Below are 18,451 nucleotides of genomic sequence, written 5' to 3' on the forward strand. Positions count from 1 at the left end.
AGTAGGGAATAATAAAAAAAGATACAAAGTGCTAAACTTCTATAATCCGTGTAAGAAATTACAAATTCATCAACTAGAAAAAATAGTCGAGCACTGGAGTGGCAATATCATTTGGTGTGGTGACTTTAATGCACATAGCACAATGTGGGGTGAAAGGGATGACTGGAATGGGGAAACATTGGAAGCATTTTTGGAGGAAAAAAAACTGGTGTGTGTGAATGATGGGTCGGGAACCAGATTAGATGTAGTTACGGGTAAAGAAACAGCAATAGATTTAACACTGGTGTCACAAGGGTTAGCAGGAAAGGTAGAGTGGGAAGTAAATAAAGACAGCACTATAGGAAGGGATCACTACCCAATCTTCATTCACATAAACATAAACCAAAGGACAGAAAGCACTAAAAAAGAAGGAAGATGGAAGTATAATCACGGTGATTGGGGACAATTTAGGGAAAGTACCGACATGACATTAAAGGAAGTGGATATAAATCAAGATATTGAACAACTGAATACAGATATTACAAAGTGCATAATAGAAGCAGCCAAAAAGAGCAAACCAAGGAGTAGTATGGGGAAAAGAAGGAAGATAGTGCCGTGGTGGACACAAGCGTGCACAAACGCAATAAAAGAACGGAATAGAGCATTTAGAATATTGAAAAGAACACATAATTTCCAAGATTTGATCCAATATAAAAGGCACCAAGCTAAAGTAAGGTACGTTATTAAAAAGACAAAAAAACACTATTGGAGAATGTTTTGTGAATCATTAAATAGAACTACTCTTTTAGGCCAAGTGTGGGGAATGATCAAGAAAATGTCAGGGATCAGAAGTGAACTTAAAAATCATGTGATGAAAGATGGGACACAGTGTGTGGTAGAAAATAAAGAAAAAGCATAACTTTTAGCAAAGACATTTGTTAAAGTGCACAGTAATGATAATTTGAGAAATGTAGAAAAACAAAAGAGAGAAGAAACAATTACTTTAAATATTGGGGAAATGGTGGAAGACAATGATAATAGTTTAACCAACACTATAGATATGAAATTTTCTTTGAATGAAATGGTTCGAATATTGAAAAAGGTTAAAAATACAACACCAGGAAAAGACCAGGTGAGTTATCAGATGATCAAAAACTTAAGCAGCATTGGCAAAGAAGTGGTCTTGAAATTATATAATAGGATATATGAAGAAGGGAAATTACCAGCAGAGTGGAAAGAAGCTGTAATAATTCCGATATGCAAACCAGGGAAAGACCCGGAAGAGGCAGGTAATTATAGGCCAATAGCATTGACCTCAAATTTGGGTAAAGTAATGGAAAAAATGACTAATGAAAGACTAGTATATTATTTAGAGTCAAAAGAAATAATAAAAAACTACCAAAGTGGATTTCGCAAAGCAAGAAACACAAACGACCCAGCAGTGCAGCTGGAAGAGGAAATTAGAAAGGGACAAATAAATAAAGAAAGTATAATTGCAGTATTTTTTTATATAGAGAAAGCTTATGATATGTTGTGGAAACAGGGGTTGCTGATAAAACTAAATATAATTGGGATTAGAGGGAAAATGTACAGATGGATAAAAGACTTCTTAACAAGTAGAAAAATATTAGTAAAAATAGAGAATGAATACAGCAGAGTATATGAAGTGGAAAATGGGACCCCGCAAGGTAGTATAATAAGTCCAGTATTATTTTCAATAATGATAAATAAAGTTTTTAGTGAAGTGGAAGGGTTAGTGGATGTGGCACTGTTTGCTGACGACGGAGTGATGTGGAAGAGAGGTAGAAATACTAATCATATAGAAAAGAAGATTCAAAAAGCGGTAAATAAAGTTCAAGAATGGGGAACGGCGTGGGGTTTAAGATTCTCTGTTGGAAAGACAAAAGTCATACATTTTACAAAGAGGAAAGTACAAAACAAGATCCAAATTGAACTCTATGGGGAAAATATAGAAGAGGTACAAGTATTTAAATATTTGGGTATATGGTTTGATAAAAATATTAACTGGTCAACTCACATCAGCAAAATAGTGGAGAAAAGTAAAAAGGTGTTAAATATAATGAGGGCTTTGAGGGGTAAAGACTGGGGGGCTGATAGGCAGACATTGAAAGCAATATAAATCAGTTTAATACGATCTGTTATTGATTATGGATGCATTATTTATCAATCTGCTGCAAAAACATTACTTGGGAAAATAGACAGGATCCAATCACAGGCTTTAAGATTATGTTGTGGAGCTACTAAATCAACCCCAGTTGCAGCATTACAAGTAGAGATGAATGAAAAACCTTTAGATATGAGGAGAGATCAACTGTCAGTAGTTTATTGGGCAAACTTAAAAGGGTCCAAGCAAGGACATCCAACCCATCAAGTACTATTAAACTGCCAAGAAAAAGAGAAGAAAAAAATGAATAGTTTTGGGTGGATAATAGGAGACCGATGTAATAAAGTTCAAATTGATAACATTAAAGTTAGCCCTACAGTACCAATCCCCGCAATACCACCGTGGATGTATGAAAACCCAAATGTAAACATGCAATTACTAAAGAATAGAAATTTAAATAGTTACCAGATAGAACAATGGATTGAGGAAACGTTTTTAGACAACATCATGGTGTACACAGATGCATCAAAAACTATAAATAATAAGGTAGGAGCAGCAGCTGTTATTCCACAAGGAAACATAGTATTAAATAAAATAATTAGTGATAAATCATCTGTTTTTACGGGAGAATTGGTAACAATTTATATGGCAATTAATTGGATAGAAGAAAATAAAGCAAGAAAAGCAGTCGTGTGCTCGGACTCCAGCAGTGCATTGACTAGCATAAAAAACATTGCGTCAGAAACAAGACAAGATTTAGTTTATGAAATAGTTCAGGCAGTTTACAGAATAAATAAAGCGGGAGGTGTGGTAACATTTCTTTGGGTTCCTGCTCATGTAGGAGTTGAGGGGAACGAATTAGCTGATAAGTACGCAAAACAAGCAACCACTAAAACAGAAGTAAACATGGAGATTAAGCACAGTAAAGAAAAAGTGAAGAACATCATTAAGATAGAACACAATAAAAAGTGGCAGGATAATTGGAATAAGGAAACAAAAGGTAGAGAGTATTACAAAGTCCAGAGGAGAGTAGGTGTAATGAGAGGAGGCAATAGAAATAGGAAGGAAGAAGACATTATTACTAGAATGAGATTAGGACATACATATCTAAATAGTTCATTGAAATTGATGGGGAAACATGCTACAGGACTGTGTGATTCTTGCCACCAGATAGAAAATGTAAGACATGTTTTAATACATTGTAGAAAATATAATAGAGAAAGGGAAATACTGGGAAATAAGTTAGCGAAAGAGAATATTAGGTTAGCAGTGGAAGATATATTAGGATTGCACTCAGAACACACAGGTTATAAAGCAATACACACATTTTTTAAAAACACGGGGTTAAATAAAATAATTTAGAGTAGGAATCCACCTCGATCCACACTCCATTACAGTAGGTGGCGGTAATGCTCACCACAAGGTTGCTTGCCAACCGCATTAAAATCACAACAAGAAGAAGAAGAAGGTGATCGAGGCGGGACCGAAGAAAAGTGGAAAAAGAGTGTTATTCGTCAAAAAACCCACACAACGACGGTCATTTTTTTGCCGTGCTATTGTAAAATTGTATTTTATCTGTGATTTGTGTTCTGGGGGACCCCGACTCCAGAATTTGAAAGTTTCCCGCGTGAAGCCGGTGAGTAGTAGTAGTAGTAAATGAACGTTTCAAAAGTTCAATACAGTTAACTTAGGCTATCTTTTGTTAGACGCTGTGAATGTGTGTAGGTTACATGCTACGATATTCCACATATTTCCAACTGGTTGAAACGAAAGCGTATTACTTTATTGTCAGTGTTGTTTAGGCCCAGGTCGCTAACGTTACTTCGTTAGTCAACAACGTAACGTTAACAGAGTGGAAACAGCCGTTCTTTGCTATTAATATGAGTGCGTATTATTTCTTTCTTTATTCTTTAGTGGAGCTCGAGATCCTGTTTACTGTGGACTAGCTGTGTGTGACGCCCTGTTGTTTTTGTTTCCATTAAAAAAAAAAAGATATGTCTATTATGTGTTAATTGTAGAAAACAATATAAAATGAGGTGATGTGAGTGGGAAAAATTGCTGCACATATTAAGGATCCTTTTTCTTGATCTATATTTTTGTTATTTGCTGATGTATATATTTTATATACTGTTTTTTATTTAATTAATTTATTAGAGAGTATTTTATGCTTTATTTACCTTTTTTATTATTTTATTTACTATTATTATTATTATTATTTCCACATGTAAGCATAAATAATTGATCATATTAGTACATTGTTTGATTGCTTTGCTTAATCCATTCCATAATTTAATTCCACATACTGATATACTGAAGGTCTTGAGTGTTGTACGTGCGTACAAATGTTTTAAATTACATTTCTCTCTAAGATTATATTTCTCCTCTTTTTTTGAGAAGAATTGTTGTATATTCTTGGGTAGCAGGTTATAGTTTGCTTTGTTTATAATTTTAGCTGTTTGCAAATTCACTATGTCGTGGAATTTCAGTATCTTTGATTCAATAAATAAAGGATTTGTATGTTCTCTATATCTAACATTATGTATTATTCTAACTGATCTTTTTTGTAAGACTGTTAATGAATGAAATGTACTTTTGTAATTATTTCCCCATATTTCTACACAATAACTCAGATATGTAACACTAGGGAGCAGTAGAGAATATGAAGTGATTTTTTGTCTAGAACATGTTTTGCTTTATTCTTTATTGACGTGTTTCTTGCTACTTTATGTTGTATATTTTTTACTTGAGATTTCCAGTTCAATTTATCATCAATCATTATACCTAGAAATTTGGTTTCATTTACTCTTTCAATTTCTATTCCGTCTATTTGTATTTGTGTTTGACTTTCTCTTCTACTGTTACCAAATAGCATTATTTTAGTTTTACTGAGATTCAAAGATAGTCTGTTTTTGTCAAACCATCTTTTTAATTTGTTAATTTCTTCTGTTATTATTTGTATTATCTTCTGTGTGTTCTCTCCTGAACAAAACGCTGTTATATCATCCGCAAATAATACTAACTTTAAATCTTTTGTAACTTTACAAATGTCATTTATATAGACATTGAATAATTTAGGTCCTAATATTGATCCCTGAGATACACCACAGGATATATTTAGCGTTGTAGACGTGTGTTTGCCTAGCTTCACGTATTGTTTCCTGTTCGTTAGATAACTTCTTATCCAGTTTAAGACTAACCCTCTAATGCCATATCGTTCTAGTTTTTTGATTAAAATATTGTGATTAATTGTGTCAAATGCTTTAGTTGGATCCATAAAAACTGCTGCCGCACATTTTTTACTATCTATTGTATTGGTAATTTCTTCTGTAATTTCAATTAAAGCCATTGAAGTTGAAACATTAGCTCTGTATCCATATTGGTTCTCTTCGAGTATTATATTTTTATTTATGAAACTCTCTAATCTGTTATTGAACAGTTTTTCAATGATTTTAGAAAATTGTGGAAGTAAAGAAACAGGTCTATAATTTGTAAATTGATGTTTGTCTCCAGTCTTATAAATTGGTGCAACTTTAGCTGTTTTCATTTTGTTTGGAAATGTACCTGTTTGAAATGATAGGTTACTAATATACATCAATGGTCCTGAGATATCTTCAATAACCTTTTTTATCGTTTCCATATCAATTCCGTTACAATCAGTTAAAGTCTTAGATTTAAACATTTTTCACGATTGTAACTATTTCCTCCTGTGTCACATTACTGAGGAACATGGAGTTGGGATTTGCAATCTGAGGCAGAGAATGAGGAGCTGCCAGAAAAAAGGAACAGGAAGCCAGTGTAAGTGTGTTCCGTCTTGTTTTTGTCATGTTTCTACAGTAATAGGAAGGTTATTTCCGGTAGCATTCAAAAATAGACCAAAGATGCTTGTACTATATGTATATTTGGCAATTTTGGTATTGCAATAATCCTAATGATATGGTTACCCAACAGCCATCGTCTCGGGGACTCGGATGATAGCGAAGAAGACCCGGGGAATGGTGACCTCGCATCTCTGGGGTTGGCAAGCCAATTGCACAGGCATTGTAAGGAATAATCTCTTAACATCGAAAAAAATGAAACCACCACATTAATATTAAAGATATGGTTAACATTCTTAGTGCTAAAGATATTCCCCTCTCCTTGTATCCCTTCTCCCAGCTCCACCGTCTCGCCGAGTGCCAGCAAGAGTCATGAGTACTTGTCAACTCGACTCCTCAACTGGAGATAACTTTCTAGGTAAAGACTGATCTCCGAAATAATATCTCAGCATCCAGTAACCATGGTTAACAGATCACAACCATTTAATACCAATGTATCTCCCTTAGCACCTCACCATGGGGAAGGACGTATTCATATGCCTTCACCAGCACCTGCATTAAACATGCAGAGAGTTACACAAGGTAGGGACTGATCTTTGTATACACTACACCCATAATTTCAAACCCTACTTTACGATTGAGCTGAAGTTCTGACTATTATGACCTGCACTTATACCTTTTTTATAGTTCTTACCACCTTGGGGCACCATTCAGGTAAAATCTCAGCTCATCTTACTTGCTTATTTGTATACACTAACACCTGTGCATGCTTTTTGTCCACGTTGCCTGTCCACCTATGGGATTTTCCAAATAAGTGTTTAAAGAGCATTCCTCAACTTTCTCAGTCTTTTTTGCCACTTGTGCCAGCTTTTTTGAAACATGTTGCATTCATCAAATTCCAAATGAGCTAATATTTGCATAAAATAACAAAGTTTTCCAGTTCAAACGTTAAGTGTTTTGTCTTTGCAGTCTATTCAATTGAATATAGGTTGAAAAGGATTAGCAAATCATTGTATTCATTTTTTATTTACGATTTACACAACATGCCAACTTCATTGGTTTTGGGGTTTGTATGTATGTATTGTATGTACTTGACAAACAGGGGTGAAAATGAGGAAGAAAAGACCAACAATTTATGTGAAATTGTTCTCCTTTACAGCATGTCTTCTAAATCGATATCTTACGACTGGCATCGATGTGGATGAGTTTGACAATCTATGCAACTCTGAGTAAGTTTTGAAAATTACATTTTGGCATTTTATATTATTGTAACCACCAAACTGTATTGTTTTATTGTATATTGTTTTTAGTATTGATTAGGATGATGTGACGTGGTATCCACAATTGACACAGCATCCGAGTCTGACTCTGAAGAGTATTTCACCCTTGAAAAGGACAAAGACCAGGATGATAGTGATGATGACCCCTTTCCGTCAATTTGTGTATGGTATGTTTCGTAATATCTGGCATTTAGAAATGTTCACTAAAATTGTAATTTCACTGTTGGTTTGTATCAAAACAGGAGTGATGGTGCTCTGAAGAATATAACATTGGATGCACTACCCATAATTTGTATGAAAGAAGTAGTGCATGGTATTTGTGATGACACTGATATACCAGATGACACAAAAGAAGGAAAATCGAAATGTTTGATTCATCTCAACCAATAAGTGTACAACAGTCACCGAAACCAACCACTCAAGAAGGTAGTTGATGGCACACTGCAGTAAGATGTTGATTTTTACCATTGTGTTGTTCACAACTAAAAAAATTGTTTTTTTGTCTTTTATGTAATTTTCTTATAGGTGCCAGAAGGTTTACAATAAAAACAATTCTAAGATGTGGAGCATGTAAAAGAAAGGAAAGATTACCACTACATACCTGACCTTTAAAGGGCGATTATACGAAATAGACTTTCATCTTCTGAAGGATTATTTAGGATGACAACTAAAATGCCTGATGACCCCTGTCGCTTTGGTGTTCTCTCTGGTACAGCAGCCCAACTACAGAATAACTCATGCAAAGGCAACGCAGAAAAGGAATTGGTTAGTGCTTGATTGATAGAGATGGGAATCTTTGGGCACCTCAAAATTTGATTATGATACAGAAGCTATGATTTGACTACAAATCAATTATTGATGTATCTTTAATTTATGTAATTTATATTGATGCATTTTTACATTTCTTTTCGTTTCACAAAATAGGCATTCTTCACTTGCAACTTTTAAAAACAGAGAAACGAGAAACAGTTGATTTACATTTACTAAATTCATGAAAATGTGTGCAAAACTGGATCATAGGTGCCCTAAAATAAAGGAGCTGGTCGGAACTCTCGTCGCTGCGGTCAGCCAAATTTTAGGACTGGCTGCATTACTTTATTTACAACAAATAAATAATTGATTTTTGACGTTTACTAATCGATTCTACAATCGCCCACATTTGAATTGCGATTAATCAAAAAATCGATTATTTCCCCTAGCTCTATAACTTTAAATATGTGGTATATCTTTAATATTTTTGATATAAAAAAAAAATAAAAAAAATGTGTAAATAACCACAAATTTGCAGTCCTTAGTCTGTGCTCTTTTACAGGTGAACCTCTATAAAGGGAGTACCGGTACATCAAAACATCAAGGATCCATCCACCAATCCATTCTTAGGGTCTCGGGTGGCTGGAGCCTATTCCAGCTGCACTCGGGTGTAAGGCGGCGTTCACCGCTGGACAAGTCGCCACCTCATTGCAAGGTCAACACAGATAGACAGACAACATTCACACTCTAAATTCTCAGAATCCATATATTTGATTGAAAAATAACATGATTATTCTATAGTAATAAATAAACACAATGCCTATATGATGTGATGTACTTTTATATTTTTTAACTGTTAATAATAACACCCACTACCATATAAAATAAATGCAAATGTTTTAGTTACACCCTGCTAGGTATATATCCTATATAATGTCTGTTTGGATCAGGATATTTGTCACAAATTTTACATACGTAGGAACTTGGTATTACCACCCAAGAGAACCATATTGCCACAGAACAAACTGCCTGTAGGTACCATACCAAAATTGGCAGTTGCTTTATCCTGGACATCTTCAAGAGCTCTTATGTCATTCCACATTCTCCCAGCTAAACGGAGAGCAATTATCCTTAGCTTCCGTCAGCCTACCCCAGGGCAGCTGTGGCTACGAAAGTAGCTTACCACCACCAAGTGTGAATGAATGATGGGTTCTCACTTCTCTGTGAATTGCTTTGAGTGTCTAGAAAAGCGCTATACAAATCTAATCCATTATTATTATTATTATTATCCTGATGTTGTCCACAACATTTTTTTCTATGTCTGTTGGCATTTCTCTACAGTTCTGGAAGACACACCGCTGTGGTTAGCCTCTCGGTGGTCCGGGTGGTTGTTGGCAAAACTATATCAAATATTAAACTAAGATCCCCTTGTAAGAGATTTGGAAGTTAATGTGACTGCTTCAGGTTTAGTTGACCAATTATTTCTTATAAAATATAACATTTGTTATTAAACAAATATAACTGTTGTCCAATTTCCATACAGTATAGTAATAATTGCATTAAAAATATTCATTCGCACTACGTATGTGGTCTACATCACATGAAGTAGACGATTATTCTTAGAAAAACTTGAAATACTAGAAAGCTTAGAATTTTAACTTGTGATGTTGCCAATAAACAAACACATAAACACAGTAGTTTGCCAACTCCATATATCACTCGCAAAACCACCAACCATGATAATCCTAAACATCTCATTATGTGAATTAAAACGTATTTAACGATTTATTGAGAACTTTATTCATTTTTATCAATGGATTTAAATTGTGTGTACAATTTGAGAACAGGAAGTGAGAAAATATGGTTGGAATTGCTATGAAATTAAAAAGAGGTAAAATAAAATAAGATTTGCTTCTTTTTATTCCTTTTTGGACATGTTACGAGAAACTGGAAATATGTACTGTATAATTTTGTAACAGTATACTTGTTCAAAATAAACTTGAACCATCGACCATATTTTTGATCCTTCAGCTGCCAACCGGAAGAATTACCTGTCATGCATCGTGTGGAGCCGCTCCTTAAAGTGGTCCTATTATGCAAAACTAACTCTTCTTACCTGTTGGTACCAGTTTTTGGGTATGTGGGATCCCCACAACTCCCAGAAATGGGAACACAAACCATGAATGCATGGCATAATTATTTTCAAAACAATCGTACCTTTTTCAAAACATACTCCAAACGAGCGGTTTGAAATTTGAGACTTTAGTGACATGTTGAAGTGTTGACAGAGCCTGAGCTGAAAACATCTGTTACATATAAAACAACCGCTCTTATCAGTGTGGGACATTTAACATACTGCTGTAAATGAAGCTATTCCTGGCAAACTGGAAACAGGTACTTTGACATATCCATACAAATACAGTGTGTGGAACATGTCAATTATTTATTAGCAGAAAGAGATACCTGTTGGTATATTTACCTGATGCAGGTTAGATAAAATGGCCACAGATGCTGAAAATAGTATTTTGGTGTTTAAAAAGCAGGTTGGAAATGTATTATTTAATATTTTTTCAATTTACATTTTATTTATTTTTTCCTCTCATGCTCTGTTTGTCTGTTTCTTGTGTGTATGTGTCGCTGCCCCGGTGTGCATTGCTGATCGCAGTCTGCTGAGGTGCTACGGCATGCCGGCTGTGGGCGTGGGGCTGGACCCTTATGGCCTTCTACCGGATGGGATGCGTGGTGGGTGGTGGGCTGGGGGGCCTGGACGTTTGGTGGCACTGGGCATTGGTGACGACCAGGCTTGGTTTTTTTTAGAGGGGTTAGTGGAGTGGATGTAGGTGGGATCTACTACTTGGGGGCGGTCGGACTGGTGGTGAATTGGCATGGGTGCCTGCTGCGCGCCGAGTTACAGGTCATTGCCTCCCTTACCCGGGGCGGCTGCGTGCTGTTCGCCTCTCGGTGGCGGTCTCCGGTGCGGTCTGCGGCTATATGGGATGTGGCACTCGGCGTGGTCGGGAGCGCGTTAGGGTGTTTGGTTGTCCGATGGCTCGATTAGGCTGGGCTGTGGATGGAGTTGGGGTTGGTGTGTGCATTGTTGCAGTTTGCGGGGTCGGTCGCTCTTTTGTTTCGATTTCAGCAGCAGCGGATGTTTGTACTGCGGATGGGCGGTGGTGGTTGCTGTTCTACCGGTGGTTGGCGTTGCTGTGTTGGGCTGGAGTGGTTGGGGTGTTATTGGTGGCCGTGTGCCGATGGAGTTATGGGTACTGGCTGACGTTAGTGTTGAACTAACTTGTGATTGTTGATGTGTAATTTAGAATATCCTGTGATCCAAGTGGACTCAACCTCTCACAATTTGCACTGTTACACTATATTTTGTTTTATGGTCAATATAAATGTCCTCACTTGTTGCAATGATGCTAATGCTGCCACAGTTTGGTTTATCAACCAAATGGTTGGAAACAGTCACATTGGATATGCCAGTTACTTTCAGGGACATCCCATAAGAAATATTTTGACTGTTTTCTGTTTATTTTGCATTTAAAAAGAGATTATTGCAGACAATACATATGTGAGACGAACTACAAAATGTGAATATGATAATAGTTACTGTAAAGCTGTATTTTAAAGCACAATATACGATCACACCCAAACATAACACCCATCCATCCATCCATCTTCTTCCGCTTATCCGAGGTCGGGTCGCGGGGGCAGCAGCTTAAGCAGGGAAGCCCAGACTTCCCTCTCCCCAGCCACTTCGTCCAGCTCCTCCCGGGGGATCCCGAAGCGTTCCCAGGCCAGCCGGGAGACATAGTCTTCCCAACGTGTCCTGGGTCTTCCCCGTGGCCTCCTACCGGTCGGACGTGCCCTAAACACCTCCCTAGGGAGGCGTTCGGGTGGCATCCTTACCAGATGCCCGAACCACCTCATCTGGCTCCTCTCGATGTGGAGGAGCAGCGGCTTTACTTTGAGCTCCCCCCGGATGGCAGAGCTTCTCACCCTATCTCTAATTGAGAGCCCCGCCACCCGGCGGAGGAAACTCATTTCGGCCGCTTGTACCCGTGATCTTGTCCTTTCGGTCATAACCCAAAGCTCATGACCATAGGTGAGGATGGGAACGTAGATCGACCGGTAAATTAAAAGCTTTGCCTTCCGGCTCAGCTCCTTCTTCACCACAACGGATCGATACAGCGTCCGCATTACTGAAGACGTCGCACCGATCCGCCTGTCGATCTCACGATCCACTCTTCCCTCACTCGTGAACAAGACTCCGAGGTACTTGAACTCCTCCACTTGGGGCAGGGTCTCCTCCGCAACCCGGAGGTGGCACTCCACCCTTTTCTGGGCGAGAACCATGGATTCGGACTTGGATGTGCTGATTCTCATCCCAGTCGCTTCACACTCAGCTGCGAACCGATCCAGCGAGAGCTGAAGATCCTGGCCAGATGAAGCCATCAGGACCACATCATCTGCAAAAAGCAGAGACCTAATCCTGCAGCCACCAAACCAGATCCCCTCAACGCCTTGACTGCGCCTAGAAATTCTGTCCATAAAAGTTATGAACAGAATCGGTGACAAAGGGCAGCCTTGGCGGAGTCCAACTCTCACTGGAAACGTGTCCGACTTACTGCCGGCAATGCGGACCAAACTCTGGCACTGATCATACAGGGAGCGGACCGCCACAATCAGACAGTCCGATACCCCATACTCTCTGAGCACTCCCCACAGGACTTCCCAAGGGACACGGTCGAATGCCTTCTCCAAGTCCACAAAACACATGTAGACTGGTTGGGCAAACTCCCATGCACCCTCAAGGACCCTGCCGAGAGTATAGAGCTGGTCCACAGTTCCACGACCAGGACGAAAACCACACTGTTCCTCCTGAATCCGAGGTTCGACTATCCGGCGTAGCCTCCTCTCCAGCACACCTGAATAGACCTTACCGGGAAGGCTGAGGAGTGTGATCCCACGATAGTTAGAACACACCCTCCGGTTCCCCTTCTTAAAGAGAGGAACCACCACCCCGGTCTGCCAATCCAGAGGTACCGCCCCCGATGTCCACGCGATGCTGCAGAGTCTTGTCAACCAAGACAGCCCCACAGCATCCAGAGCCTTAAGGAACTCCTGTCATGATCCTGGGTCCGGATCATGTTTGTTTTGTGTTTTCTGGTAGTTTTGGACTCCTTTTGTTATTGCCTGTGCACTTATGAGTTTGTTTCATCACCATGGTTACTTATTATTTTCACCTGCCCTGCACGCGCACCTGTTACTCATCAGAGACTATTTAGTTCTGCCTTTTCCGGTCACTCGGTGTGGAGTCATTGTTTTTGCATCACACTTTTCCCAAGTAAGTTTTGTAGTTCCATGTCATAGCGTCTGTTTAAGAGATTATAGCCTCTTGTGTTTTAGGCAAGCCTGCCTTTCTTTTTGTTGTGTTGCCTGTACTGTTGGTAGTTTGGATTACTTATGTTAATAAACCAAAGCCTACCTTCACGCTGTCGTCCGGAGCCGTCTTGTTGCGTTGAGAGAACGAACCTCAGCAAACTGCACCCCCGTTGTGACAACTCCGGGCGGCTCTCATCCACCCCCGGGGCCTTGCCACCGAGGAGCTTTTTAACTACCTCAGCAACCTCAGCCCCAGAAATAGGAGAGCCCACCACAGATTCCCCAGGCACTGCTTCCTCATAGGAAGACGTGTTGGTGGGATTGAGGAGGTCTTCGAAGTATTCCCTCCACCGATCCACAACATCCGCAGTCGAGGTCAGCAGAACACCATCCTCACCATACACGGTGTTGATAGTGCACTGCTTCCCCTTCCTGAGGCGGCGGATGGTGGTTCAGAATCGCTTCGAAGCCGTCCGGAAGTCGTTTTCCATGGCTTCCCCGAACTCCTCCCATGTCCGAGTTTTTGCCTCCGCGACCGCCGAAGCCGCACACCGCTTGGCCTGTCGGTACCTGTCCGCTGCCTCAGGAGTCCTATGAGCCAAAAGAACCCGATAGGACTCCTTCTTCAGCTTGACGGCATCCCTCACCGCCGGTGTCCACCAACGGGTTCTAGGATTACCGCCACGACAGGCACCAACTACCTTGCGGCCACAGCTCCAATCAGCCGCCTCGACAATAGAGGTGCGGAACATGGTCCATTCGGACTCAATGTCCAGCACCTCCCTCGTGACATGTTCAAAGTTCTTCCGGAGGTGGGAATTGAAACTCTCTCTGACAGGAGACTATGCCAGACGTTCCCAGCAAACCCTCACAATGCGTTTGGGCCGGCCAGGTCTGTCTGGCATCCTCTCCCACCATCGCAGCCAACTCACCACCAGGTGGTGATCGGTAGAAAGCTCCGCCCCTCTCTTCACCCGAGTGTCCAAAACATGAGGCCGCAAATCCGACGACACAACTACAAAGTCGATCATGGAACTGCGGCCTAGGGTGTCCTGGTGCCAAGTGCACATATGGACACCCTTATGTTTGAACATGGTGTTTGTTATGGACAATCTGTGACGGGCACAAAAGTCCAATAACAAAACACCGCTCGGGTTCAGATCCGGGCAGCCATTCTTCCCAATCACGCCTCTCCAGGTTTCACTGTCGCTGCCAACATGAGCATTGAAGTCCCCCAGTAGAACGAGGGAATCACCCGGGGGAGCACTCTCAAGTACTCCCTCGAGTGAATCCAAAAAGGGTGGGTACTCTGAGCTGCGGTTTGGCGCGTAAGCGCAAACCACAGTCAGGACCCGATCCCCCACCCGAAGGCGGAGGGAAGCTACCCTCTCGTCCACCGGGTTGAACTCCAACATGCAGGCTCTGAGCCGGGGGGCAACAAGAATTGCCACCCCAGCCCATCGCCTCTCACTGCCGGCAACGCCAGAGTAGAAGAGAGTCCAGCCCCTCTCGAGAGAACTGGTTCCAGAGCCCTTGCTGTGCGTCGAAGTGAGTCCGACTATGTCTAGTCGGAACTAGCTAAGGCTCCTTCCCCCCCAGCGAGGTGACGTTCCACGTCCCAAGAGCTAGCTTCTGTAGCCGAGGATCGGACCGCCAAGTGTCCTGCCTTCGGCTGCCGCCCAGCTCACATCACACCCGACCTCTATGACCCCTGCTATGGGTGGTGAGCCCATTGGAGGGGGAACCCACGTTGCCTCTTCGGGCTGTGCCCGGCCGGGCCCCATGGGGACAGGCCCGGCCACCAGGCGCTCGCCATCGTGCCCCACCTCCGAGCCTGGCTCCAGAGGGGGGCCCCGGTGACCCGCGTCCGGGCGAGGGAAATCTGGGTCCATAGGTTTTATTTTTCATTGAGGTCTTCGAGCTGCTCTTTGTCTGATCCCTCACCTAGGACCAGTTTGTCTTGGGAGACCCTACCAGGGGGCATAAAGCCCCCGGACAACATAGCTCCTAGGATCATTGGGACACGCAAACTCCTCTACCACGGTAAGGTGGCAGCTCAGAGAGGAGCCAAACATAACACTGTTTTGTAAAGTTAAACAGTTTTTTTATTGTGTAATACGTATGAGAAATAATAAGCCTTCTAATGGGAAATCCTGTGACCCCAGTAGATTCGCCATCTCACAATTTGCACTGTGTTACAGGCAACTACAATAAACAAAAGCATAATCCACCTGATTGTCCGTGAATGTTGAAGCGATAGCAGTGTGGAGCTGCAATTTTCCACATAAAGTTGTGGACCGTCACACATATAGACAAAACAACCATTCACACTCACATTTACAACGATGGATAATTACTTAATTATCAATCAATCAATCAATGTTTATTTATATAGCCCTAAATCACAAGTGTCTCAAAGGGCTGTACAAGCCACAACGACATCCTCTGTACAGAGCCCACATACGGGCAAGGAAAACTCACCCCAGTGGGACGTCAATGTGAATGACTATGAGAAACCTTGGAGAGGACCGCATATGTGGGTTACCCCCCCCCCCCCCCCCCCCCTCTAGGGGAGACCGAAAGCAATGGATGTCGAGTGGGTCTGACATAATATTGTGAAAGTCCAACACATCAGCGAAAGTCCAGTCCATAGTGGGGCCAGCAGGAACCATCCCGAGCGGAGATGGGTCAGCAGCGTAGAGATGTCCCCATCCGATGCACAGGCTAGCGGTCCACCCCGGGTTGGGAGCAGAGTAGAAAAGAAAAGAAAAGAAACGGCAGATCAACTGGTCTAAAAAGGGAGTCTATTTAAAGGCTAGAGTATACAAATGAGTTTTAAGATGAGACTTAAATGCTTCTACTGAGGTAGCATCTCTAACTTTTACCGGGAGGGCATTCCATAGTATTGGAGCCCGAATAGAAAACGCTCTATAGCCCGCAGACTTTTTTTGGGCTCTGGGAATCACTAATAAGCCGGAGTTCTTTGAACGCAGATTTCTTGCCGGGACATATGGTACAATACAATCGGCAAGATAGGCAGGAGCTTGACCGTGTAGTATTTTATACGTAAGTAGTAAAACCTTAAAGTCGCATCTTAGGTGCACAGGAAGCCAGTGCAGGTGAGCCAGTATAGGCGTAATATGATCAAACTTTCTTGTTTTTGTCAAAAGTCTAGCAGCCGCATTTTTTACCAACTGTAATCTTTTAATGCTAGACATAGTGAGGCCCGAAAATAAAACGTTACAGTAATCGAGACGAGATGTAACGAACGCATGGATAATGATCTCAGCATCGCTTGTGGACAAAATGGAATGAATTTTAGCGATATTACGGAGATGAAAGAAGGCCGTTTTAGTAACACTTTTAATGTGTGACTCAAACGAGAGAGTTGGGTCGAAGATAATACCCAGATTCTTTACCGAGTCGCCTTGTTTAATTGTTTGGTTGTCAAATGTTAAGGTTGTATTATTAAATAGATGTCGGTGTTGAGCAGGACCGATAATCAGCATTTCCGTTTTCTTAGCGTTGAGTTGCAAAACGTTAGCGAACATCCATTGTTTAATTTCATTAAGACACGCCTCCAGCTGACTACAATCCGGCGTGTTGGTCAGCTTTAGGGGCATGTAGAGTTGAGTGTCATCAGCATAACAGTGAAAGCTAACACCGTATTTGCGTATGATGTCACCTAGCGGCAGCATGTAAATACTAAAGAGTGCAGGGCCAAGAACCGAACCCTGAGGAACCCCGCACGTTACCTTAACATAGTCCGAGGTCACATTGTTATGGGAGACACATTGCATCCTGTCAGTAAGATAAGAGTTAAACCAAGACAAGGCTAAGTCTGACATCCCAATACGCGTTTTGATACGCTCTAATAAAATATTATGATCAACAGTATCGAAAGCGGCGCTAAGATCAAGAAGCAGCAACATAGATGACGCATCAGAATCCATCGTTAGCAATAGATCATTAGTCATTTTTGCGAGGGCTGTCTCCGTAGAGTGATTTGCCCTGAAACCGGATTGAAAAGGTTCACAGAGATTGTTAGACGCTAAGTGTTCATTTAGCTGCTGTGCGACAATTTTTTCGAGGATTTTCGAGATAAACGGAAGGTGGGACACCGGCCGATAGTTTACCAAGAGATCAGGATCGAGGTTAGGTCTTTTGAGTAGAGGATGAATAACCGCTTTTTTGAATGCTAGGGGAACAGTGCCAGAGGAAAGTGATAAGTTTATAATATTTAACACTGATGGACCTAATAATACAAAAAGCTCCTTGATAAGTTTCCCAGGAATTGGGTCAAGTAAACATGTTGTTTGTTTTGTCCCATTTACACATTTTAACAATTCCTCCAATGTTATTTCATCAAAGAGAGAGAAACTATTTTGGAGGGCAGTGTCCGTCGTATATACAGTCGTATCTGTGTTAATAGAACCCAGTTGTAGCTGAGATGCATTGTCTTTAATCTCTTTTCTAATGACTTCAATTTTCTTATTAAAGAAATTCAAAAAGTCATCTGCTGAGTGGGTGGAGCTACTGGGAGGAGTCCCTTGTTGGGTTAGCGATGCTACTGTACTAAAAAAAAATGTAGGATCATTTTTGTTGAGGTGGATGAGATTTGAGTAATATTTAGCTTTAGCTGAGGTAAGCATGCGTTTATAAGTTATTAAACTATCACTCCATGCTTGATGGAAAACCTCAAGTTTAGTCGCACGCCATTTGCGTTCCAGCTTTCTACATGATAATTTCTGGGCTTTAGTTTCTTCTGTAAACCATGGGGTACGCCTTTTAGGGGCCCTTTTTAGCTTTAGCGGTGCTACACTATCAATGGTGTCGCGCAGGGCGTCGTTAAAGTTGTTAGTGAGGTTATCAATAGAGCCCACATAATTTGGGAATGGTGCCATTACCGAAGGCAGGAGGTCAGTAAGAGTCGTTGTTGTGGCAGCATTAATGTTGCGGCTGCTATAGTAGTTATTATTATTATTATTAGTTTGTTGACAATGAGTCAGAACTTCGAATTTTATAAGGTAATGATCGGACATTACTTTAGTGTACGGGAGTATCGTAACTTTAGAGGTGGTGACACCCCTGACAAGCACTAGATCTATCGTATTACC

The 18,451-nt window shown here is 41.0% G+C and overlaps 1 long non-coding RNA gene across 5 annotated transcripts in view; it reads left to right on the top strand.

Annotated features, from left to right (window-relative positions):
- Nucleotides 1–3,044: 3,044 nt before the first annotated feature.
- Nucleotides 3,045–18,451, top strand: part of LOC133640474 (uncharacterized) — a 44,561-nt gene continuing 29,154 nt past the window's right edge. For 2 of the 5 annotated variants that reach the window (XR_009824169.1, XR_009824168.1), the window contains exons 1-10: nucleotides 3,045–3,740; nucleotides 5,827–5,899; nucleotides 6,053–6,144; nucleotides 6,260–6,337; nucleotides 6,427–6,501; nucleotides 6,607–6,633; nucleotides 7,079–7,148; nucleotides 7,230–7,366; nucleotides 7,442–7,625; nucleotides 7,725–8,664. This is a non-coding gene — a long non-coding RNA (uncharacterized LOC133640474). Of the gene's footprint in view, nucleotides 3,741–5,826; nucleotides 5,900–6,052; nucleotides 6,145–6,259; nucleotides 6,338–6,426; nucleotides 6,502–6,606; nucleotides 6,634–7,078; nucleotides 7,149–7,229; nucleotides 7,367–7,441; nucleotides 7,626–7,724; nucleotides 9,873–18,451 lie in introns of those variants that run through there. The other 3 variants (XR_009824171.1, XR_009824173.1, XR_009824167.1) reach the window with 3 other exon arrangements.

Source organism: Entelurus aequoreus, linkage group LG02, assembly GCF_033978785.1.
Source record: "Entelurus aequoreus isolate RoL-2023_Sb linkage group LG02, RoL_Eaeq_v1.1, whole genome shotgun sequence".
NCBI classification, from domain to species: Eukaryota; Metazoa; Chordata; class Actinopteri; order Syngnathiformes; family Syngnathidae; genus Entelurus; species Entelurus aequoreus.